Genomic DNA, 8,552 nt, shown 5'->3' on the forward strand with positions numbered 1-8,552 from the left:
TTGTGGAGTGCAATGTAATCAGGTGCTTAGAGCGTTGGACTAGTTAACTGTAAGGTTGCAAGATTGAATCCCCCGAGCTGACAAGGTAAAAATCTGTCGTTCTGCCCCTGAACGAGGCAGATAACCCACCGTTCCTAGTTAAATAAAGATTAAATAAAGGTGTAAAAAATATTTTTAAAATATATTAAAATTAAATAAATCGGCCAAATCGGTGTCCCAAAATACCTATTTCCGATTGTTATGAAAACTTGAAATCGGCCCTAATTAATCGGCCATTCCGATTAATCGGTCGACCTCTAGAAGAGTGCAATCTAATCTTATGTAGATATTGTAGATTGTCTAGCAGTTCCATGTAGAGTAAACCATACTTCACATAATACTGCAGAAGCAGTGTTCTCTTAATATAACAATGTGCAAATATGATAGCTTCCTGTACGGTGTCCCGTAAAAGACAGGAGCTCCCTGACATGTTTGAATAATACACAGTGTTCCCTCCCTCCCTGCTGTTAGTACCATTCGTTTCAATAATAACAAAATAGGATAAAAAGTAATAGATGTGTCTTGTATCATTTTATTGCTGAGTGCAAGGTCTCTACCAATTCAGACCTGGGTATCAATTTATCTTCCAGTCAGAGGGCTATATTTAAAAAACATCTCTTCTGCCCATCTGTAGAAAAATATGGAAGAGTTGATGAGTCGCACACTATATATACTGTAGGTGTATAATCTCCCAGTAAAATATTGGGTAAACCACCAACGTTTCGGCATCACTGGGCCTTCAGGATCCCTGAAGAAGGAGTAGTGATGGGTCTCTGAAGAAGGCGTAGTGATGGGTCTCTGAAGAAGGCGTAGTGATGGGTCTCTGAAGAAGGCGTAGTGATGGGTCTCTGAAGAAGGCGTAGTGATGGGTCTCTGAAGAAGGCGTAGTGATGGGTCTCTGAAGAAGGCGTAGTGATGGGTCTCTGAAGAAGGCGTAGTGATGGGTCTCTGAAGAAGGCGTAGTGATGGGTCTCTGAAGAAGGCGTAGTGATGGGTCTCTGAAGAAGGCGTAGTGATGGGTCTCTGAAGAAGGCGTAGTGATGGGTCTCTGAAGAAGGCGTAGTGTTGGGTCTCTGAAGAAGGCGTAGTGATGGGTCTTTGAAGAAGGCGTAGTGTTGGGTCTCTGAAGAAGGCGTAGTGATGGGTCTTTGAAGAAGGCGTAGTGATGGGTCTCTGAAGAAGGCGTAGTGATGGGTCTCTGAAGAAGGCGTAGTGATGGGTCTTTGAAGAAGGCGTAGTGATGGGTCTCTGAAGAAGGCGTAGTGATGGGTCTCTGAAGAAGGCGTAGTGATGGGTCTCTGAAGAAGGCGTAGTGATGGGTCTCTGAAGAAGGCGTAGTGATGGGTCTCTGAAGAAGGCGTAGTGATGGGTCTCTGAAGAAGGCTTAGTGATGGGTCTCTGAAGAAGGCGTAGTGATGGGTCTCTGAAGAAGGCGTAGTGATGGGTCTCTGAAGAAGGCGTAGTGATGGGTCTCTGAAGAAGGCGTAGTGATGGGTCTCTGAAGAAGGCACCGTGATGCCGAAACGTTGGTTTCTTACCCAATAAATTACTGGGAGTTTATATATATGTGCAACTCTCTTATTTATTTCCATAGCTTACAGTTTATTTTTATAGCTTACAGTTTATTCACCGTTAGTCACACAAAATAATTTTCTCTGGGTGTGCGACAGCTCATGCTTTTTAGAGGAGTTGATGAGTGACATGCATTGAAAGGGTGATATTACTTAACACTTTTTTGTACCTTCTGAGGTGTTTGCCTGATGGGCATGGCAGCGTAGATCAGCTCCAGGGCCATCTCGTCACAGATACCGATCATGAAGGAGCCTGACATTAGCACCTATATCCCTCTCAGCTCCTAGATCACAGAGGGAGAGAGAGAGAGAATGACTGTCACCATACAGTCATAGAAGCCAACAGTAAATACACGGTTTAACATAGCCAATCAGAGATCCTGATTCACAGCTAATTCTCAGCATGACACTGACTGGTTGACATTACTCACTCAGGCCCAGCAGTAATCCATTGGCACAGTGGAAGGAGGCACTTCCTTAATAAAACATACAACACACACATATACACACAGCACTGATTACATCATCAGTGCTGGTTAGGTGAATTCCAAGACAGATAGTATTTTGATAATTGACCAGATCAAATGTGACCAACTGGATTCAAGTGTCCTCCATTACTCTGAAGCAGGACTGGTATCTGGCCACTGCCTCAGCCTTCTGTAACAGCTCCTGATATGGCTGGGGCTTCCCACAATGCTGCTGAACAGGAAATCTACCAGGTTTTGTACGTAGCCTGTAAATGAAGTACAATATCATCACTCAATAAACATAACATTAGAAAAATGTCTTTCTGTAGTTTGGAAGTAATGTATATGTTTATAAAGGGACTATAATTACAGAATAGATTCAGGCCGGTGATGCTGCCGCTGTTAATATGCGACCAGATGTGTACGTTGCTGAATACTTTCAAGGCTAAAAGTGGTTTAAGTAGTAGCCTACATCAAGGAAAAACTTCAGGTAAAAATATACTTTATCTAGTCCTTGGCCTATATCCGAATCTGTCTTTGAAATTGTCCAGGTAATAATATTGTAAAAATATTTTATAATTATTAGATGATGCTTACCCAGACACTGGTCATGTGAAATAAATGCTATGACCACCCCCCAGCCAAATCAAGCTAAGTGGATGGGTCACTTTTGTCTAGACTTGTACACATGTTCATGAAATACAATAGATGGTCGTAATCACCCCCAGACACACCTGGCTAACTTGATGGGTCATGTAATCATTCTCTTGCGAAGTGGAATCTTTTGTTTAGACATGTAGCTAGCTAAACAATTAACCATAATCCCAACCCATAGCTACAGTACAAACATATTGTCATAGCTAGCCACATGCATTAAATGCTGTTGTATGAATCTACAGGTAGCTAAAGCTAACCATGTAGGTTCAATGTTAGCTAGCTAGCTAACATTAGGCTATAACTAGCAATGCAAATGGTTTTCTGAGATACAAATAATATTACTACATAGATCATACACGTAATGTTTGCTAGCGAGCCAGCAAGCTAATGTTCGCTAGCTAACTAACAGTATGCTTTAACTTTGAATGAAAACGACTTTGACAAAAAAATTACGTATAATATCAGAAAATGTAGCTATACTCTTAATCGAATACATGAATGAACGCTGGTTTGGACCGTTATGTCAAGTCACTCCGGTTCACACTGACTGTGTGCAGAAACTAGTCCATCACAACTTTTTCCCACTGATCTTTGTTGATAGTGCCTGCTAAATTCAGCGCAGCAATGTTGTTGAGAGCAGTAGCAAAACTTTTGCAGTTCTCCATGGCTAACGTTATATCTTTCAAAAAAGCCGCGGTAGCAAGAATTATCTACACATACTGAGCAGCTCATGTTATAGACAGAAGCATGCTACATGGCAGACCAATCCAAACTCATCTCTCGGGACGATTCCTGTCTTTTTCCGTGGCTAAACCAACTAGGCTTGTAATTTAACAATTGTATCTGTATTTACAGATGGCATACAAGTTTGTCTTATAAAACATAAACGTTCACATGTTCCAGAAAGCATAACACATAGACACTTTTACCCATATAGACAGGAATTTGATGTATTAACATTGATTGATTTGAAGCTTGCATTCAATTGCCCCTCCCTGTTGGACACAACAAACTTCCATTCCCCCTGTCACAAGGGGCTGCATGGCTGGTTTAAGTCGTCAAACCCGTTGCTCTTTTTGGGCACTTAATAGCCACTTGCTATAGTTATTTTTTTTAATGTACCTCTTGAGATAGGAAAAAACTAGTTTTTTACTAAGTTGTACATGTGTTCCTTACGACAGAATGTTAAAATGAGGTGAAATATATCTATTTTTAACAAATTTACACTACCCAAAATGTACTCATTTGGTGGAACAGCCCATGAAGCAGTATGATAAAACAGTCCCATGTATAAACATTTTGTGTATAATTCATATCACGATACTTGATGTGTTGCCTGTGACAACTGCTAATATGCTCTCTGAATCTATAAATACAATAGAAGCCTCAGTGACAATGACATGTGTTAATGAGCTCTCAGTAACAACCAAATGAGTTCTCTCTAATGAATGTGGTGAGAGCCTGCCATGATTCTCCTCATTCTGTGTCCTACAACAGGAACAAATGGTGCTGGCAATTACCTTTTAAACCTTTCTTCACATGCTCGATGAGAGCACGAAGAACAACTTGTATAATGATGATTACAATACAGTACAGGGTAACCAGGGTTGGATTTATCATGAAGAAAAACAGTAAAACATACTATCTTGGTTGATCATTATGGTAATGTGGTATGATAAGAATACACACATGTTTTGTTGTTGAGTTGATTTGTTTGTATTTAAAGGGCTTGAATAGACACCACAGCAGAACATAGTAGGTTGGACCTCACTTTATATGCGCAGAATGATACATTTGTATGTGTTCATCTACAAAGCCCTTTTGGGTAAACTCCCTCTTTACCTCTGTAGTCTGGTCTCCTTCACCACCAGCAGTTACCATACCTGGTCTGCTAGGTGGTTGCTACTTAATTAAAGTCCCCAGGACATTCACAGTATTAGGCAAGACTGCCTTCTCTTCTTGTGCACCAGACGCATGGAATAATCTGCAATCCATGCTTCATCTAGATATGTTAGTGCCCTTGAATGCATTTAAAATATTGATGGGAGACTCTGTTGCAGAGGAGTGTAAATGCTTTTTTTAGGCTGGATTATGTTGTTGTATTGCTGTATGTTTTAATTCTGTATTGTATTGATTGTTGCTGCCTTCTTGGCCAGGTTTTCCTTGAAAAAGAGACTCTGGGTCTCAATGGGCTTTTCCTGGTTAAATAAAGGTTAAATAAAAAAAATAAAAACATACTAGCATGCTTCTTATGTCATGAACCATGTTCCCATTTTCAGCCATCAAGTGAATTTCCATCATTTCCCTCTCAGTTAATCAAGTAGGAAGGACCCAATTATACACCTAAATTACTAATAAACAAAAGACAACACATACACACACACGCACACACACACACACACACACACACACACACACACACACACACACACACACACACACACACACACACACACACACACACACACACACACACACACACACACACACACACACACACACACACACACACACACACACACACACACACACACACACACACACACACACTTCTATCAAGGCTTCAGCAGTGTGTTTCCAGCGTGTCAGAATAGGAACCTCCCCTTACTAGTTTCAGCAGTCAGACCAGAGCTCTGTCTGTCTGTTCCTCTTCAAGGTGACTCATTTAATTTTCCTGATTTGACTGACCTTTGCCGTAGATGTTTTGGCGGTAATGATTTCCTGTCCCTTTGGGTCAGCAACCGGAGCAAAGTAGATTGGGGGGGGTGGAGAGAGAGGAGCGCTCGCGGGACTTCTTTAAGTACTTGGTGCTCAGAGAAGATGTGAAGTGAGCTGTAAAGACATCCTTGTGACTGGCCACAGGACTGGAGCCAGCGGAAGGAAATGGCTGCTCTTCTTTCATATCTCTATAAGGCACTATACACTCACTACCCCCAGAAACAAAATAACTCTTACAACACACTGTTAAAATCTCTCACACTTGCCCTGCTGAGTACAAGCTGCTGGGTGATGTTTTCTCTCTTGATTGTCTTTAGTATGCTGTCGACTGTACCCACAGACAGTATTTGAATATGAAGAGCTCTCCCTCTTCACATAATGCTTCCAGTTGATGGTGTAATGATTGGTTAACATACAGCAGCTCGTTTTGCTGCTTTCCTCAGCCAGTTATCTAGCTGATCACTTTTCTATTAGGGAGACTTGCTCATTAGGCAACTGTGCTTATTTAGTGAATCATGAAATCAACAAATGCACACTGTATTTATTGTCATCTATAAGTGTCTATAATTGTGGGTGTGTAAGAAATCCCACTGAGATATCAATTACTTAGTCTTATCTGAGTCTTGTGAAATGAAATACATGGCAACAATGGTTATCCTTAGTCACTCATTCCATTCTATATATTCATATGCATGAAGTTCTTCAGGCCATGAATTCCCACTGATATTGTGCATTAAAGCTTGATGTTTTTCCCCCTGTAGTTCTTCTGCTACCTTTATGTCTCCTCAGTCAGTTCTATGGCTATGTATCTACACCTTGGAGGGAGAGTAGCACAGGCACCATTCACCTCCATGGAACATCATGTTTATGAGTGAAAACAAACTTTGATGTCAGTTGCCCACATGGTCCAATTCAGCAAATCTGTATAAATGTTGGATACTGTGATTCCGTCACGTTCCAGTATGAAACGTATGAAGTTATGAACACCTACTTTAAATATGGTTAACATGAAATTATCCATAACCTCCAAGTGTTGTGACCAGTGGTTAGAGACTCTGCGTGTTTGTGCGCAGATTCGCACGCACGCACGCACGTACGCAGGCAGGCAGGCACGCGCACGCACGCACGCACGCACGCACGCACGCACACACACACACACACACACACACACACACACACACACACACACACACACACACACACACACACACACACACACACACACACACACACACACACACACACACACACACACACTTCTATCAAGGCTTCATCAATGCGTTTCCAGCCCGTCAGCACAGAAACCTCCCCTTACTGGTTCCAGCAGTCAGATCAGTGTTCTGTCTGTCTGTTCCTCTTCAAGGTGACTAATGTAATTTTCCTGATTTGACTGACCTTTGTCGGAGATGTTTTGATGGTAATGATTTCCTGTCCCTTCGGGTCAGCAACCGGAGTAGAGCTGAGCAGATCAGGGCAGTGGAGAGAGATAGGAGAGCGCACAGGCCTACTTTATGTACCTGTAGATGTGAAGTGAGCTGTAAAGACATCCTTGTGACTGGCCACAGGACTGGGGCCAGGGGAAGGAAATGGCTGCTCTTCTTTCACGTCTGTTTACATACAGCACTATACACTCAATACCCCCAGAAAAAACATACAGTGCATTCGTAAAGTATTCAGACCCCTTTACTTTTTCCACATGATGTTACGTTACAGCCTTATTCTAAAATTGATTGAATCTGGGTTTTTCCTCATCCATCTACACACAATACCCCATAACGACAAAGCAAAAACAGATTTTTAGAAATGTTTGCAAATTTATAAAATACATTTTTTTAAATATCGCATTTACATAAGTATTCAGGCCCTTTACTCAGTACTTTGTTGAAGCACCTTTGGCAGCGATTACAGCCTCAAGTCTTCTTGGTTATGACGCTACAAGCTTGACACACATGTATTTTGGGTGTTTCACACTTTCCCTCTCACACTTGCCCTGCTGTGTACAAGCTGCTGGGTGATGTTTTCTCTCTTGATTGTCTTTAGTATGCTGTCGACTGTACCCACAGACAGTATTTGAATATGAAGAGCTCTCCCTCTTCACATAATGCTTCCAGTTGATGGTGTAATGATTGGTTAACATACAGCAGCTCGTTTTGCTGCTTTCCTCAGCCAGTTATCTAGCTGATCACTTTTCTATTAGGGAGACTTGCTCATTAGGCAACTGTGCTTATTTAGTGAATCATGAAATCAACAAATGCACACTGTATTTATAGTCATCTATAAGTATCTATAATTGTGGGTGTATAGGAAATCCCACTGAGATATCAATGACCTAGTCTTATTAGTCTTGTGAAATGGAATACATGGCAACAATGGTTATCCTTAGTTACACTGTCTGTTTTATATGACACAAGATATCATATTATATTCACTCATTACATTCTATATATTCATATGCATGAAGTTCTTCAGGTCATGAATTCCCACTGATATTGTGCATTAAAGCTTTATGCTTTTCCCACTGTAGTTTTTCTGTTACTTTTATGTCTCCTCAGTCAGTCCTATGGCCATATTTATTTAACCAGGTAGGCCAGTTGAGAACAAGTTCTCATTTACAACTGCAACCTGGCCAAGATAAAGCAAAGCAGTGCGACAAAAACAACAACACAGAGTTACACATAAACAAACATACAGTCAATAACACAAACATGTATCTACACCTTTGGAGGGAGAGTGGCTCAGGCACCATTCACCTCCATGGAACATCATCAGGTACCGTTTATCTCCATGGAACATCATCAGGCACCATTCACCTTCATGGAACATCATCAGGTACCGTTTATCTCCATGGAACATCATCAGGTACCGTTTATCTCCATGGTACATCATCAGGTACCGTTTATCTCCATGGTACATCATCAGGCACCATTCACCTCCATGGAACATCATCAGGTACCGTTTATCTCCATGGTACATCATCAGGCACCATTCACCTTCATGGAACATCATCAGGCACCATTTACCTCCATGGAACATCATCAGGTACCGTTTATCTCCATGGTACATCATCAGGTACCGTTTATCTCCATGGTACATCATCAGG

General features: G+C 41.4%; 1 long non-coding RNA gene across 1 annotated transcript; it reads right to left on the minus strand.

Moving 5' to 3' along the window:
• Nucleotides 1–561: 561 nt before the first annotated feature.
• On the minus strand, nucleotides 562–5,566 carry LOC139582400 (uncharacterized). Its single transcript, XR_011676347.1, has 4 exons — nucleotides 5,423–5,566; nucleotides 2,042–2,343; nucleotides 1,781–1,894; nucleotides 562–667 (listed from the first exon to the last, which is right to left on the minus strand). It is a non-coding gene; the product is annotated as an uncharacterized lncRNA (long non-coding RNA).
• Between the last annotated feature and the right edge of the window lie 2,986 nt (nucleotides 5,567–8,552).

The sequence above is a fragment of the Salvelinus alpinus genome, chromosome 8, assembly GCF_045679555.1.
Source record: "Salvelinus alpinus chromosome 8, SLU_Salpinus.1, whole genome shotgun sequence".
NCBI lineage: Eukaryota > Metazoa > Chordata > Actinopteri > Salmoniformes > Salmonidae > Salvelinus > Salvelinus alpinus.